The sequence below is a fragment of the Primulina huaijiensis genome, chromosome 17 (genome assembly GCF_012295235.1).
Source record: "Primulina huaijiensis isolate GDHJ02 chromosome 17, ASM1229523v2, whole genome shotgun sequence".
NCBI lineage: Eukaryota > Viridiplantae > Streptophyta > Magnoliopsida > Lamiales > Gesneriaceae > Primulina > Primulina huaijiensis.
In genome coordinates, this window is record NC_133322.1 from 7,706,374 (window position 1) to 7,724,305 (window position 17,932).

The 17,932-nt window shown below is 42.4% G+C and overlaps 1 pseudogene; it reads right to left on the reverse strand.

Annotated features, from left to right (window-relative positions):
• Positions 1–3,527: 3,527 nt before the first annotated feature.
• Positions 3,528–13,013, reverse strand: LOC140962579 (pollen receptor-like kinase 3; annotated as a pseudogene).
• Between the last annotated feature and the right edge of the window lie 4,919 nt (positions 13,014–17,932).

The window sequence follows — 17,932 nt, forward strand, 5'->3', positions numbered from 1 at the left end:
ATTGCTCCATTCTTACTTATCAACTCCTTGATAACAAGAATGGCAGAACTCAAGTCTGATAGTACCCAACCAATCATGTTAAACGCCTAGCAGCATCGCTTACATGATTCCCTAGGTATCAAATGATAGTGCCTGCAAGAACCATTCAATTATGGTTAGCGTACAGTACGGTCCCTTCAACTCATATATCCCGACCGATTCGACAACCATTGGTTTATCGAGAGTTGTCAATGAATCGATACTATGTGTCATGTCGTAGTTGCATCGATGGTGTAATCTATGAAACCCCTTTCATAATTACCACCATACTCTGATCAGAGATTTCAAACTACATATACATGAAAAACACATAGGATATCCATACCCGTAGGTAAGCGGTGAATCCCCGACTACAATGCATCGACTCCTATATGTTTCGACAGAACACCCAACCTTGCCACCTGATGACCCCTTGAGAGTCGGTAAACAAGTCAAAGTGTAATTCTAGCACATAGAGTCTCAATGTTGTCCCGGGTCATAAGGACTAATGGTGTACAACCATAAACTAGGACTTTTCCACTCGATAAGTGAGAACCACTTGGAAAGTCCTTTATGGAGGGTTGTTCAGTGCACTCTACAAGGAGCACCTATCTGCATGCTCGGACATCACAATGTCCCCTACCAATGAAACATGGTACTCACATCGTAGATACTAGTCTCGAACTCGAGCGGCCTATATCCTTCTTAGTTGCGGCTGAATCGACTAGGAACCGTTTAAAATATACAGTATTACAAATATGAGTTTCATGATACTCATCATATGAGCATCTCATATTATTTCTACTATTTGTATATTCAAGGGCTTTATCTATGCAACTAGCATGGGTATACAGATAAAAAAGTGCCAAAATAATAATTTCAAATATTATTAAAATAAAGACTGTTCATACATAGAGTTTAAACATGAACCCTCGGCCAACACTTGGCTCGACGGGCACCTACTCTAACATTCTAATCATATTTACCTCCATCCGAGCCCTCTTTCCCTCTTCCTTCACTATTCCTTTATAACACCTACGTGCAACTTTTCGGTCCCTGCACAGGACTCCAACCCCCTTCCCTACAGAAAACTTTAGCTTCTGATGATACGTGGACGCTACCGCTCTGAAATCTTTTAGGGTTGGTCGTCCCAGAATTCCATTATACGCTGATGTGGTGTACACCACAGTAAATGTTGTCATCTTTGTTACACGCCAAGGCTCATGTCCCAAAGATAGAGGAAGTACAATCTGACCCAGTGGCGTGATGACATGTCCTGCAAACCCATATAAAAGAGTAGAGATTGGCTCAAACTCAAATCCCTCCACCTTCATCAGATCCAGAATGCTCTTGAACAAGATATTCATGGAGCTTCCATTATCAATAAAGATCATTGTCACATCATAATTGGCAAATGTGACTGTCACCACCAAGGCATCATTATGTAGAGCCACAACGTCTCGGAGGTCTTCTGACCCAAAACTGATGACAGGATCCTAAGGTAAGTCCGCACCCCTAGATATTTCAAAGCTCTCCAACCTTCTTCCATTTGCTTTCCGAGCTCGCCCGGAATCTCCATCAGTAGCACCCCCGAGATCATATGAATCATTCCTCTCGTAGGGTGATTGTCCTTATTCACTCTCCTCCTTGGTTCGACTGGCTCCCGAGGGACATCTTGACCTCGACCCTCTCTTCTGTACTCATCGACACTCTGGTTTATCCAAGGAGTACCTCGACCTCGCCTAGGGGACGGGCGAGATCTCGGTCCACTCCCGGATGAGGATCTTTCTCTTTTGTCCCGCAAAAGCAATCTAGCATTGCCCTCAACCCTCTTCGACTTCTCCCCCCTCTCCCCTGATTCTCTTACCTCCATCACTTTATCCCGATTCCTATTCAGAGGAACATGCGATGAGAATTGTCCTCTACCTCTAGTTCTATCCTCATCCCTTTCACCTGCACCCGTATTCCTTCTTCTTCGCTCCACTCCCTATGCTCTCCCTCCTCCAGGCTGCTGCTCCATCCTCTTATGTAGTTGTGTGTCCTCTAAATTTACATATTTTTCCGCTCGAGCTAACAGATCATCATAGCTCGACGGAGGCTTCTTGACAAGTGACTTGAAAAATTCTCCTCCCCTCAGCCCTTGGGTAAAAGCCCTTATCATGATGTCAGGAGTAGCCGCTGGTTTTCCAGCGCTGCACTGTTGAAGCGCTTGACAAATTCTCGCAAAGTTTCAGCCTCTTGTTGTTTCATCAGGAACGTGCTCAAATAGTTTTTCTTGTGCCTCTTGCTGCTAGCGAATCGGTGCAAGAAAGCCGTAGAAAAATCTTCGAAAGACTGTATGGAATTAGGCTGCAAGGTGTTAAACCATTGTTGGACTGACCTCATCAAAGTGCCTAGAAACACCCTGCACCTGACCCCATCTGAGTACTGATGTAACAGGGCCGCATTCTCAAACCTGCACAAGTTTTCCTCGGGGTCAGTATGTCCGTCGTATTCTCTCAAATTCGATTGTCAGAAGTTTAGAGGAAGCCCCTCTTCCAAAATGGCTAGTGAAAAAGGACTTCCTCTCTTGGGGGCCGACGTTCCGCCTCCCACCCATATTTCCTTCCACATCTCTCTCATCTCACTAATTTCCCCACTTTGGAGGGGCTGTGTCTCTTCAACCCTGCTCTGGTGGCCCTCGGCATTTTCCTCTCGCTCCTGGTGAGTGGCCTGCTCCTCAGCAAACATAGATTCTTGGTTTCTCTTCATGGCCTCATCCACTGTCTGAGTGATAAATTGGTCCAACTGTTCCAGGGTCAAGTTCCCCACATTCTCATTGAGACGAGGTTGCTCAGCCCTGGCCTCGTGACGAGGTTGTTCAACTTCTGTCTCCTGACGGAGTTGTTCCTGTCTCGTCTCAAGACGCGGTTGTTCCTGCCTCGTCTCAGCATGAGATTGTTCGGGTCTCATCTGAGGACGGGACGATGCTGAGTTAGTTCTTCTGCTCCCTCTCCTGCCTACCATCTCTACGTCTCAACTCAAAGCTTCCCACGGACGGCGCCAAGTGATACTCACGGAAAATTTAGGGTCCAGTTTCAGCAAGTGTCACTAATCCAGACACAGGTTTCGAAATTGCCCTGAGCCTGAAATCACGAATAAGACCGTTAGAAGGAGACCAGGAGGGTGTTTTGGCGTAGCCCCTCCGACGCTCAAGTCAGAGACTAAGGATATAAGTGGAGAGCAGCTAAAGGAGCTGATGAAAAATAATATAGCGAATTAATGCATTAAACACTCAAATATGGTATTTATATGAGAATACATGGGTCTTTGATGGGCTTGTCTTCCATTTGAGCTAAGGATGGCCAGGGGTAGTGGGCCCATCTATGGGGTATCACCAAAAACCATTACCATTTTCTTGCCAAAATCCTCTCCTTTGCAGGCTAAATCTCTTGTTGATCATCGATCTTTGGCTTGATAAACATTTAAAATTCAACAATTTGATCTACCAAACTTATCAAGAATCTGCCTTAAACATGCACTTCCCCTATACTTCTTATGACTTCCCTCATATTGATCCTCGAATCACGATTACTTTCAGTTCAAGCGGCACCAATGCACAACATCTTCTCCATTTGATCAGCCGGAGCCCAATTCGAATCGCTCAAAATCTGGGGATCAATCAGTTCGGCTAATCTCCCTCAGAAATAGCCTGCCTAACCCATTGCACCACTTTAGTTCCACCCTTCTGATTGTTCAAGTACTGAGAAGGAAACTTCCCGCTCATCACTTCAAGAATGACTATGCCCAGACAACAACGTCGTGGGAAAATTGATGGTATAGACGTATAGTACGGCTTTCGGGCACTTGTAAGCGAAAAGGGCTTGAATCGAATGAGTGTTGCTGATCAACGAGTACGAGGCGTAGTCTGTGTGAAGAGGCTCGTAGGTCAAAGACAGAAGAATGTTGCTAGACTTGAGCTTTCCATGTGGAAGTTCATAGTTTGCAAACTTGGTGTGTAGGTATCCATTCCCCGAGCCACTCCTTTAATGATTTTCAGGTGAATAGGCTAGTTTAGTTCCAACGAAACAATTTTCGTTGTGTAGGTATCCTATTCAAAATTGCACTAGTAATTTTGAAGATATTTTACGTTGAGATAGAATACGAAGAAAATTCGACTCAATACACAAGCCAAAATTTTTCTTGTGACAAGAAATTATTCCGAGAGCAACAAACTAAACATATTGAAAGAGCCGAAAGTTTTTTTTTTTTAAACATTCGGATGCACCTTTTTCAAATAAAAAATCAAAATCAGTATAATATTTATAATCCTTAATTTACTTAATTAATCTAATTAATTAAGTTAATTAAAGGTTCTAAATATATGCCATATCAATGCCAATCTAGATTTCAGTGCATAATTTTGTGAGAATATCTTGCATTGATTTTATTTTTCTTTGTGGATAAGTTTTTTTAAATTATGACATCATGAATATTTTCATATTACATAAATCAATTCCATATTTTAAAAAAAAACTTAATGGGCTATATTTTAATTCATTAAAATATAAGTTAATAATTAAAGCTCATTTGAACTTTAATAAATTAGCATGATGAGTTTATACTCTTACAAGTCCATGATCCATGCTCACATTACATTAATCTCATCATAATCCCGATCGACGATCCAACATCATCGATGTGACAATTTCAACTTATTTGTTATTATGATACACACTTTAATTTCGACATCACCAATGTCTAAATAATTCAGGTGCACTCCTTTTGACTGTTTTTAGCATTCATGCTCTCAAAATTTCTATAAGCTTTTATAAACTTTATTTATAAGCTTATCGATTTATCATATCAAACTTATTTCTTATAAATGCAACTCATTGAATTTATTATCTCAACGGGAACAAGTAAACCAGTGCTTGTGTGACCCTCAATGGTTCAGGGATACAGCTAACCGTGGGTTCACAACTCTTTGTGATTCAGGACAATTTTTTTTATTCGGACATACCCTAATTTGCACCATTCTATGTATCAACAATTGATCATGAGAATGTCAGAAATCGTATTTATGATTAAACCCATAGAATCATGGTAAGAGCGTCTAGTAGCATCGCCCTATGATTCTCTAGGTATCACTGATAGTGCCTGCAAGAACCAGTCGATTATGATTAACGTACAGTACGATCCCTTCATCTCATATATCCCGATCGAATCTGCAACCATTGGTTCATCGAGAGTTGCATATTAATTTTATAATTATGTGACACATCTTTGAGAATAAATAGTGGCATTGCATGTACAATTGAAGAACTCCTTCTCTAACGTACATCTCATACTCTGCCCAAAAATTCCATGCACTATTATTTTATCAGATCACATAGGATATCCACACCCATATGTGAGCGGTGAATTCGCGACTACAATACATTGGCTCCTACATGTGTCGCACCTATACCCAATATCACCATCTGATGACCCTCCTGGAGTCGGTAAACGAGTCAAAGCACAGCCCTACCATATAGAGCCTCAGTGTTGTCCCGGGTCGTAAGGACTAATGGTGTACAATCAAAACCACGGACTTATCCTCTCGATGAATGATAACCACTTGAAAAGTCCGATGAAGGGTAGTTCGGTATAATCATCATGACTACCCATCTGTATGTGTGGACATCTCTATGTCCTTACCAAGAAACGCAGTACACAACATCACAGATGCTAGTCTCGAGCTCAAGCGACCTTTATCCATGTTTTAGGCGGCTGAATCGACTAGGAACGAATTTAGATTATAAAGTGTTTACAAATGAGTTTCAACATCGAATTACGATTCATTTGTATTAAATCATAATCAAAGTCTTTATCTATGTTGATCACATGGGTATACAGATAAAAAAATAACAAAACCATAAAAAGTTAAATTATATTAAAATAAAGATTGTTTATTACACTTGAGTCAATAAATTCCCTAGCCAACCGTTGGCTTGCAGAACATCTACTCTAACAGTCTTACCGTGGAGAAGTGTTGCGAGAAAGTTGTTCTTTGAACCGAATTTTCGTTTCACAAAATTTGCATCCATTGTTGTTTGATTATTTTTTATAGATAGAAATTTAGGATGCACTTTAATCATTCACTGTGATGAAGGGAGTTAGTTTTGTGTTATTCACTAGTATTTCTTTTTGCATGTAAACAGAATATATTTTCTAGAGAATCTTTTGCTCTGAGACATCCATCGCACTTGTGTGTAAATAGAATATATTTCTAGTGAATCTTTTGCTCTGAGACATCCACCGCACTTGTGCATAATTATTTATGTATAAATTTATTCACATAAAATAATTGAGTGCTAAATCATTTATTTTGTTGTATGTTGTGTTAAATGTTAGAATACCACGCACAACAGATCTGTTGAAGTATATAGAGTCCACTAATTATTTAATACTTTTATGTTAAACAATTTCTGTATGTGAAGAAAAGATAATGTAGGACTGTATCCTACCATGTAGCTGAAAGGGTAAACTGACTTTGTGCACGTACTCAAAACCAGCAGCTTCTCTTCTTTCCTGAAATGGTAAGCCAGCTGTGGCAAGATGTTACGATGCCTTGTCCGTTCATATCTCTCAGTCTCTTTGCGACTACAGTAAATTCAACTCCAAGATGTGCTTTATATGCCAATCCTAAGCCATCACTCCCAAGTACATCAGCAGCATCCTTCATCAAATCTTGCAGCCCGAATACGCCTCTTTCTTCGTTAATCATTACAAGATCGCAATCGGATTTCCCTTGGCTTGAACCCTCCTTGAGGAATGGCTTCTCGAATTGTAACTCCATTTCCTAATCTAGTTAAGGTTCCTTCTGTTGCAGCTAGGTATGTGCACCTAAACTAGCTCATCCATATTTTCTTTCCCTGGTACACTGAAGTTTTCTTCTGTTTTCTTGGCCTTGAAAAGTATAGCCACCAACAAGAGGGTAACCACTATGCCTAATATCACCCATTTTGTGCTCGAGTTCGACTCTTTTGACACGGTCGGCTGATTTGGGCTCGTGCATTGCTTGGAGATGATTGCTCCACAGAGGTCCGGATTACCCTCGAAAAGTGTGGTTTTGAATCTTGCCTTGGTTGAAGGGAATCCTCCTTGCAGCTTATTGTGCGACAAGTCTACTTGTACCGAAGAATCCCGAGCAAATGGAGGGATATATACTGAAAACTAGTTGTTTTGTAGCTTAAGATCCATGAGATTTTTTAGTTTTGTTAAGGATTCTGGAATTCAACAGGAAAACTTGTTTATTGCAAGCTCACCTTTCTTGAGCAACCCCTATTGTCAAAGAATCCCTGAGGAATCTCCACTGAAAACTGATTCCATGATAAAAATAGAGATTTCAATGCCGTGAAACGATTAAAATCTGATATTGGACCCGAGAAACTATTGTTCTCAAAGCTAATGGCCCGAAGCGACTCGAGATTTCCCTACGAATCGATATCTATATCTCCAGCATCACCCTCTAGAACAAGATTCAACAGAAATACCTTGACACGGTTTTATAGCCTGTTTCACTACTGATACTTACGGGAAATTTAGGGTCCGATTCCGGCGAATGTCACTAGTCCAGACGCAGGTTTTGAAATTGTCCTGAGCCTGAAATATAGAATAAGACCGTTAAAAGGGGGCCAGGAGGGTGTCCTGACGTAGCCCTTCCGACGCTCAAGTCAGAGACTGAGGATATATGAGGAGAGCAGCTAAGGGTGCTGCTGAAAACAATATATTGAATCCTTAATCATGCGCTCAAACCTGGTATTTATAGGAGAATACCTGGGCTTGTCATGGGCCATTCACCTGTGGGCCTTAGAGATGGGCCGGGAGTTTGGGCCGGATCTTGATGGGTTCATCATTGGGGTATCACCAGTCTCCCCCTCCCAAGCCGAACTGAATCGTAGGTTCAAAGTTCTATTAACTGCGTTGTTCTCGGTTTACAACATGTGAGTTGTGTGTCCTTCTCACCATCTTGTCCTGAATGGTAAGATTTGGTTTGAGCTCTCCTATAGATAGTAGTCATCTCTTCACTTCAATTTCACTTCTCCCTGCAAAATTTCCTCTGCAACTCACACACGCTCCACTATCGTAGCATCGCCCCCTCCACACGCTTGCCCATGAAGCCTTGCCTGCTTGCCCACACCAAGCCCTCGCCGTGCGCGCCTACTCTCCCGCTCGAGACCTCGCTTGCTCGCCCGTGCCGTGTGCCGCACTCTCCCCTCGCCATGTGCTGCGCTCGCCCCTCGCCCGAGTGCTCGCCCCACGCCGCGTGCTCGCCCATGCCGTGACACGCTCGCCCTTCGCCCTATGCCACGCTCTCCCCTCGCCCTGTGCCGCGCTCGCCCCTCGCATGCTCGCCCACGCCGTGCCACGCTCGCTCGTGCCATGCCGTGCCGCGCTCGCCCGAGCGCTCCCCCACGCCGCGTGCTCGCCCACACCGCATGCTCGCCCACTCCGTGCCACGCTCGCCCGTGCCGTGCCATGCCGCACTCGCCTGTGCGCCCGAGCGCTCCCCCACGCCGCGTGCTCGCCCACGCCGTGCCACGCTCGTCCAAGCGCCCCGAGCGCCACGCTCGCCCCTCGCCGTGAGTCGCACTCGCCCCTCTCTTGCTCGCCCGTCGCTTGCTCGCCCATGCCGTGCCACGCTCGCCCCTCGCCTGTGCCGCGCTCGCCCGAGCGCCCGAGTGCTCGCATCTCCCATCCTCGTCCAGTACATTGAGAATTTTGATATATTCCCTTGCGAAGGGTTGTGTGATTTCTGAATAGCTTTTGGGGGCAACAACCCCACGACCTGACCGGTCAGGTCGATCACCACGACCTGACCGGACAGGTTGATCCCCGTAATTTTCGCAGCGGAAAACATTGTTCGTTAACAACAAACGAAGTAAAAATTTCTAACACAATATGTCCTCGTCGCCCCCATCTTCCAGGTCCTCTACTAAGCTTTTGAAAGGAAATAGTTTCCACTTCCCCGTGCCCTTGACTTCTCTGCTAAAATAGTTCTTAGCAGGAAAAATAAAATTTCAATATCCTCACCATCTAACTCCTCTGATAGGCTATGCCTTAGCAGGAAAATAAAACTCTCACCTCATCATCTCGTAACTCCTCTGCTAACCAGGGGCTTAGCAGGAAAATAAAGATTCTCTACCATCACCCTCTAACTCCTCTGCTAGGCAACGCCTTAGCAGGAAAATAAAGATTCTCCACCATTACCCTCTAACTCCTCTGCTAGGCGACGCCTTAGCAGGAATATATAGATTCTCCACCCTCACCCTCTAACTCTTCTGCTAAGCGACGCTTTAGCAGGAAAATAAAGATTCTCCACACTCACCCTCTAACTCCTCTGCTAGGCGACGCCTTAGTAGAAGAATAAAGATTATCCACCATCACCCTCTAACTCCTCTGCTAGGCGCCCCTTTAGCAGGAAAATAAAGAATCTCCACCCTCACCCTCTAACTCCTCTGCTAGGCGACGTCTTAGAAGGATAATAAAGATTATCCACCATCACCCTCTAACTCCTCTGCTAGGCGACCCTTTAGCAGGAAAATAAAGAATCTCCACCATCACCCTCTAACTCCTCTGCTAGGCGACGCCTTAGTAGAAAAATAAAGATTCTCCTCCCTCACTCTGCTCCTCTGCTAGGCGATGCCTTAGTAGGAAAAATTTAACTTTTCTCCACCCCAACTCTGCTCCTCTGCTAGGCGATGCCTTAGCATGAAAATTTATTTCTCCTCCTCCACTCTGCTCCTCTGCTAGGCGATGCCTTAGAAGGAAAATTTAACTTTTCTCCACCCCAACTCTGCTTCTCTGCTAGGCGATGCCTTAGCAGGGAAACAAAATTTGTCCTTCTCCACTCTGCTCCTCTGCTAGGCGAGGCCTTACCAGGAAAAGTTTAACTTTTCTCCACCCCAACTCTGATCCTCTGCTAGGCGATGCCTTAGCAGGAAAATAAAATTTTTCTTCCTCCACTCTGCTCCTCTACTAGGCGCAGCCTAAGCAGAAAAATAAAATCTTTCTCCTCCCCCACTCTGCTCCTCTACTAGGCGATGCCTTAGTAGGAAAAGTTTATTCATATCATCACCATAATACAAGAACATCCACGAACTTAATATAAGAACTTGGCTTTATTAAATTTCAACTGATAACGTAAGACAAATTCAAAAACGAAATACACCAAAAATAAAGTCAAGATTAATATTCTCTAAGGTTGTAAGCGTTCTCGGGCCTCTTTAGAGCCTTACCCAGCGCATTCTCCAACTTTTCTCTCTGCTCCTCTTGTACCTCCACAGGAAAAAGTTACCCACTTAGAAGCTTTTCCGAATGACTCTACAACTGTAAGACTGAGCTTAAGCTTCCATGCGAATGCTCGCGACCTCTCTTTTCTTCTTCCTTCACGATTCTTTCATAAAACCGACGCGCGACCTTCTGGTTCCCGCACAAGACTTCAACCCTCTTCTCCACAGGAAACTTCAGCTTCTAATGATATGTGGACGCTATTGCTCTGAAATCCTTTAGGGCTGGTCGCCCCAGAATTCCATTGTAAGCGGATGGGGTGTCCACCAAGGTAAATGTTGTCATCTTTGTTATACGCCGAGGTTCTTGTCCCAAAGATAGAGGGAAGAACATCTGACCCAAAGGCAGGATGGCGTGTTCTGCAAACCCATACAGCGGGGTGGAGACCGGCTCAAACTCAAATCCTTCCACCTTCATTTGATCCAACGTGCTTTTGAACAAGACGTTCACGGAGCTTCCAATATCAATAAATATCCTCGCCACATCATAATTGGCAATGGTGGCCGTTACCACCAAGGCATCGTTATGTGGAGTCACAATGCCTCGGAGGTCTTCCGGCCCCAAGCTGATGACGGGGTCTTGTGGTAAGTCTGCACCCCTAGATATCTCAAAGCTTTCCAACCTTCTCCCATGTGCCTTCCGAGCTCGCCCAGAGTCTCCATCAGTAGCACCCCCGAGATCATATGAATCATTCCTCTCGTAGGGTGGTTATCCTCATTCATTCCCCTCCTCGGTTCGACGGGTTCCTGAGGGACATCTTGACATCGACCTTCCTCTCTCTGCTCCCCGATCCTCTGATTTATCCATGGAGGGCCTTGACCACGCCTAGGGGACGAGCGAGACCTCTGTCGACTCCTGGATGAGGATCCTTCTCGTCTATCCAGCGAAGGCAATCTAGCACTACACTCAACCCTTTGCGACTTCTCCCACCTCCCCTCGAACTCCCTCACTTCCATCACCTTGTCCCGACTCCCATACAGAGGAACATGGGATGAGAATTGTCCTCTGCCCCTAGCCTTATCATCCTCCCTATCGCATGCGCCTCTCTTCCTACTTCCTCTTTCCGCTCCCTCAACTCTACTTCTCCTCGGTCGCTGCTCTATCCTCTTATGCCGCTGGGCATCTTCGAGATTTACATATTTTTCCGCCCGAGATAACAGATCATCATAACTTGATGGAGGTTTCTTCACTAATGATTTAAAGAACTCTCCTCCTCTAAGTCCCTGGGTAAAGGCGCTTATCATGATGTCAGGAGTGGCCGCTGGTATCTCCAACGCTGCGTTGTTGAAACGCTGGACAAACTCTCGCAAAGTTTCATCTTCTTGTTGTTTCATCACGAACAGGCTCAAATAATTTTTCTGGTGCCTTTTGCTGCTAGCGAATCGGTGCAAGAAGGCAGCTGAGAAGTCCTCTAAAGAACGTATGGAGTTGGGCTGCAAGGTGTTAAACCACTGCTGGGCTGACCTCACCAACGTGCCAAAAAACACCCTGCACTTCACTCCATCTGTATATTGATGCAACAGAGCCGCGTTCTCAAATCTCCTCAAATGTTCTTCTGGGTCGGTATGTTCATCTTACTCTCCCACATTCGACTGTCGAAAATTTGGAGGAAGCCCTTCTTCTAAAATGGCTAGTGAAAAAGGAATTCCTTTCTTGGGTGCCGGCGCTCTGCTTCCCAACTGCTGCCTCAACATCTGTATTTCCTTCCACATTTCTCCCATCTGACTAATCTCCCCACTTTGGTGGGGCTATGTCTCTTCAACCCTGCTCGGGCGGCCCTCAGTATTTTCCACACGCTCCTGACGGGCGGCCTGTTCCTCTACAAACACAGAATCTTGATTCTTTTTCATGGCCTCATCCACTATCCGGGTGATAAATTGGGCCACCTGCTCCAGGGTCAAGTTCCCCACGTTCTCATTGGGACAGATTTGCTCGACCCTCGTCTCGTGAAGGGGCTGCTCAGCTCTTGTCTCTTGACGAGGTTGTTCCTGTCTCGTCTCAAGACATGGTTGTTCCTGCCTTGTCTCAACATGAGATTTTTTTGGTCCCATCTGAGGACGCGATAATGCTGAGGTAGATCTTTTACTCCCTCTCCTGCCTACCATCTCTACGTCTCAACTCAAAGTTCCCACAGACGACGCCAAGTGATACTCACGGGAAATTTAGGGTCCGATTCCGGCGAGTGTCACTAGTCCAGACGCAGGTTTTAAAATTGTCTTGAGCCTGAAATCAAGAATAAGACCGTTAGAAGGGGCCATGAGGGTGTCCTGGCATAGTCCCTCCGACGCTCAAGTCAGAGACTGAGGATATATGAGGAGATCAGCTAAGGGTGCTGCTGAAAACAATATATTGAATCCTTAATCATGCGCTCAAACCTAGTATTTATAGGAGAATACCTGGGATTGTCATGGGCCATTCACCTGTGGGCCTTAGAGATGGGCCGGGAGTTTGGGCCGGATCTTGATGGGTTCATCCCTGGGGTATCAACTACAATCTACACCTACCCATCTCTTCGAACGGTCACAGGGGTTCGTGCCTTTGATCCATGTCGAACCTAGGGACGACGAAACTTTCATTTTCTCTTTGAATTCAAGAAGAGGGGCATCCTCTCCTGTTGAAAGAGACAGAGTATTTAAAGAGAGAATGAGGAGGGACATGAGGAGAAAATGAACGCCAAACATGTTCGTGTAATGATATATCCGAGAAACATTGCGGTCTAGACCTCATGTCAAATGAGCCTCCTGCTGCTGTTCGAATTGTCAAGAGTTTTTTCTCAAACCAAAATCATGTTTCTACACCTGAATAAACATGATAAATAAATATATGGAAGTTGATCGAGCGTTACCTCCGACCATCAAATAATTTGTGAGTATTTTTTTATCTTTCGATTGAAGCTTTCTAAGAACTTCAACTCTCTCCGTAGAATGTCTAATTTTGTTCTTATGAGATGTAAGCTTAGGAACATAAAAAATATTTTCCAATTTTAAATAAAACCATTATTTTATACTAGACAACAAGTCTCAATAGCCTCCACGTGCAAAGACATCTTGTTTCCTGAATAGATGTTCCGCTCATTTCTTATATGTTTTGCATACCCTGCAAGACATTTGTAACATAGATTGTAGAACCAAAATCAATCCATCATGTGTTATAAATCATATCAATTATGTTAGATTCATAACAGAAAAATTAATATGATTACTTTTCTTTTCAAGTCAATCCTTAAATTTAGTTCAATCATTTTTCATGTGTCATGTATTTTTACAGAAAAAATATTTGGATTCTTTCTTTATGTCAAGTTTGGGTGGAATTATTTTTTTCTTTTTCTCTTGACTTTGATTTGCTTCTTATTTTTCTTTGTCAAGTAATAAAAACATTATCACTTGTTTCTATCAACAACTTTCATTCTTTTTGAACATACATGGTCATTAACTCGCTGAATGACCATTTATCCTTATGCGTGTTACATGAAATTTTGCATGGTCCATATTGACATGGAAGAGTGCATAAAATATCGTGCACAAGAAAAATTTCAGACATTTTCACTTCAAATGTCTTGAGTTGAGCTGCTATATCACGCATTTTCATGATGTTTTCTCGCATACTTCTCACACTGATGAGCTTTAATGAAAGAGAATTTCATAATTGGTGTGTTGGCAAGTGGTTTATCTTAAGACTGAAATTGTTCATCGACAACATTCGGTAATTCTTTAACATTGTTATGTTGATTGATGAAACCATACATACCAGCAGATCTTTTGGTCTTTATGAACATCACGCAGAGTCGATTAGATTGCTCTCGTTTTTCATAAAGATCAACATCTTTCGGAATGTTGTTTTCAGTAATAGAAGATGATTCGTCTTTCCGTATAGCATAATTAATATCCTTCCACCCCAATTTAAGAATAATTATTTCCTTACATATTTTATAGTTATCGCATTTTAATTCAGGAATGTCACGTTTATATCATGAAAACTCGCAAGTTGCATAACTACATAAAAATATAATATGCTTATTATTTTAAAATTTTGAGGTAATATAATATTTTATCATGAATCATGTCACAAAAATCTTGCGACATAAAACTTGTCTATGGGCTAAAATTTTAATCTAATAAGATTTTTCTATAACTTTATGATAAAATTATCAAATATAATTTCTCTTAACTCATGTGTGTAAATTAATAAAAATAAAATTTGTAATATTTTAACCTAATTAGTTATATAAATATAAATAAAATTCATGTTGGGTAAAATTTATTATGTTAATATAATTAATTACAATCGATGTCCATTATGTCATATGTAATGCCCGAGATTTGATTACCGTAATCTGAGATTAATCTGAAATGATTTATTGATTAATCAAGGTAATTATAGACGGAAAGTATTGGACCGAGAAAGACGAGAAGAGACGCGAAATATGTGCGAGGGCGGTGCTATTCGCGCACGTGCGCGACCGGATGCGCACGCATGCGCGGAACGGGCAGAAGACCCCGCGCATATGCGCGGAGTGATGGCGCGCATATGCGCGAGGTATACAGTAGCTAAAGTGTGAATTCCAGAAAACCTCGCGCACATGCGCGGAAGTGAGGCGCGCATATGCGCGAGTTGCAATATGCCGAGACAGTAGGTCTCGCGCAAATGCGCGGAGCAAGGGCGCGCATATGCGCGATGCGTCCAGTAGCTAAAGTAAATTTCCAGAGAATGTGGCGCACATGCGCGAAAGACGAACGCGCATATGCGCGAGAAGCCAAGCGCCATGTCAAGAGAACCTCGCGCATATGCGCCGAGGGAAGGCGCGCATATGCGCGAGAGCTGCCGAGATACACGCGCCGAGACATATGGTCTCGCGCATATGCGCTGAGTGATGTCGCGCATATGCGCGAGACGTGTTGCGTGAAGGATTATGCCACGTTCTTTAGCCATGCAATTGATATATATAAAAGCTTCATTCCTTCGATTCCATAGCAAAGAAATCGAGAGAAGCTCCGGGGAGACTTGCCAAAAATCCTTACGCCTTTTATTGTCAAAATTTGAAGTTTACGAAAGATCCGTCCGTCCGATTTTGAATCCGACTTCAGTACTGTGTTTCTATCGACGCAGGCTACAACTGGACGTAAGTTTTGTTACGTTTAGATACGATTTGAAATTATGATATTGTCAAAATCTAATATGAATCATATATGGTGTTTTTGATACAGTAGACATCGTATATTTGAAGTCAGATCAAAGAACAGACTATTTATGTAATTGTTATGATTTTTGGAGTTGATTCGATTTAGATTCGATATCAGATTTGCATTATCATTGAGATTATGAGTTATACCGATATCGATTATGAGTTCTGGTAGTATATGTGTGATGTTGAGATTGACGGGGTTATCGAGATTGTATTGTTAGGCCTTCGAAACATCCGTAAATTGATATTGATCAGATTCGGTATTGATTGAGATTGTATCGTTGACATTGACAGATTATATTGTGATTTGAGTATTGATCAGAACAGGTCTTAAATTGAGTTGTACATTGATATTGTGCATATTGATAATGTCATTGCCAGATTTGAGTATGGACAGATTGGAATGCGAGACTTCGTCTTCGTCAGACCGAGAAGACAAAGGTATAAATCAATGTGAATCGGGAGATCGACTTAAGTCAGATTGGACTTGAGTTTCCCTAAATCACATACTTGTATGTTATTGCTTTTCATACATTTGTATCATTTGAATGAATATGCTTTGTTTATTGATTTATAGAAAAGCATAGAATAGTAGATAGCTATTGAGTGAGAGTCACTGACAGAAGGGCCAGATTAAGACAGAGTTGTTAATGGCCCATTGCACATTGTCAGAATTAGAGTTTAGGTAGATACACCTAGTCTTTGGCAGAATAGCCAAGACACCGGACGTTTGGTCGTATCGAAATGCTTATGAGTAGAGCAACTCCTGGCACAGACATTCGATATAGACAGGACCAAAGTCCGTAATAAGAACGTACCGCCACCACGATCGGGACAGTAGGTGGGAGACCTGTTGCGTTCTTATTCAAATCGGGATCCCTAGATTAGAAATGAGTCGAGTTTGGGTCTGAGAGTCACAGAGTGTGATTCCTTATTTGATATTGAATTATGTTCCTGATTTTGGTACTGGTTTAGAGTATGATTGATAGTTGATATTAATTCATGTGTTGATTTAGATACATGTTATGTATATCTGATGCATGCTTTTATATTGTTTATATGACTGCATGTATACTTGGTTTATACTTGGAATGTAATTCTCACCGGAGTTATCCGGCTGTTGTCTTGTTTGTATGTGTGCATGACAAGAGGAGGGACAGGATCAGGGTCAAGAAGAGAACGAGACAGGACTAGTTAGCGTGGAGATCCAGGCTCAGAAGTAAACTAGGATTCATCACTGATATGTAGTTGGACCTAGTTGAATTATTATAGACAATACAAGATTTGTATGTTTATGTTTAATATGTATTTCAGATTGAATTACATTACGTTTCCGTTTCGTATTTTCAAAAAAAAAAAAATATATTTTAGACCCTGTTTATCATCATTGATTAAATTTTCCCAATGATGATTAAGAATATGATTAGCGTCCGGGTTGTGGGATGCGCACGCATGCGCGGATAGCACCGCCCTCGCACATATTTCGCGTCTTTTCTCGTCTTTCTCGGTCTAATACTTTTCGTCTATAATTACCGTGATTAATCAATAAATCATTTCAGATTAATCTCAGATTACGGTAATCAAATCTCGGGCATTACATTTCTCCCCCCCTAAAATACGATTTCGTCCTCGAAATCATAGGTAATCAAATCAGATAAAGGAAGAAATGTATAACAGATGTGAATCAGAAAACTCATTGCAAGGAAACAATTCTAAAATCTCAGTCCCATTTCAGATTCTGTCTTTTAGGTAATCTCTTCGATCTCCTGACGACTTTACTGTATTTTCAACAGCAGAATAGTCTTCATTCTGAATTATCGTTCTTTCTCGGATTTCTGATTTCAATCTGGAATCATAATTCAAGAAGTATAATATCATAATACAACTCGAAATATAACTTGTGATAGAATCAATCGAAAAAAAATTCTGGCTATACAACATCCGTATATACCAATCACCAGCTCCTAACAATTCTGTTAATTTCTGTCAAGGTTATATTCAATCCTCGGCTTCAAATACCAATAGTCATCGTCCGACGTTGGCTTATTTAATCTGTCTATTCTGAGTTGTTTTTATTTTCTTCTGAATCAGTTGCATTTTCTTCGTCATATCTCTGATCTTATCCGATTCAATCTCAGGTATCTCCGAGATGTTATCCCTATACAACGAAAATCTTCAGTTCTCCCTGTACAATGTATCAATTAAGGCTATCTCGATACTCATCTGATAGCTATTGTTGTACGATAATTCTCAAAGTAACAATACGTCGTGTCAACTAGTGCTATAATCAAGCACTACAGCTCAACAAGTATCCTCCAGTGTCTGGATAGTTCGCTCCGACTATCCATTGATATGTGGATAATATGTGAAAGAGCGAATGGTATATTCTGTCACAAGTACACAATCAATCAAAATCAC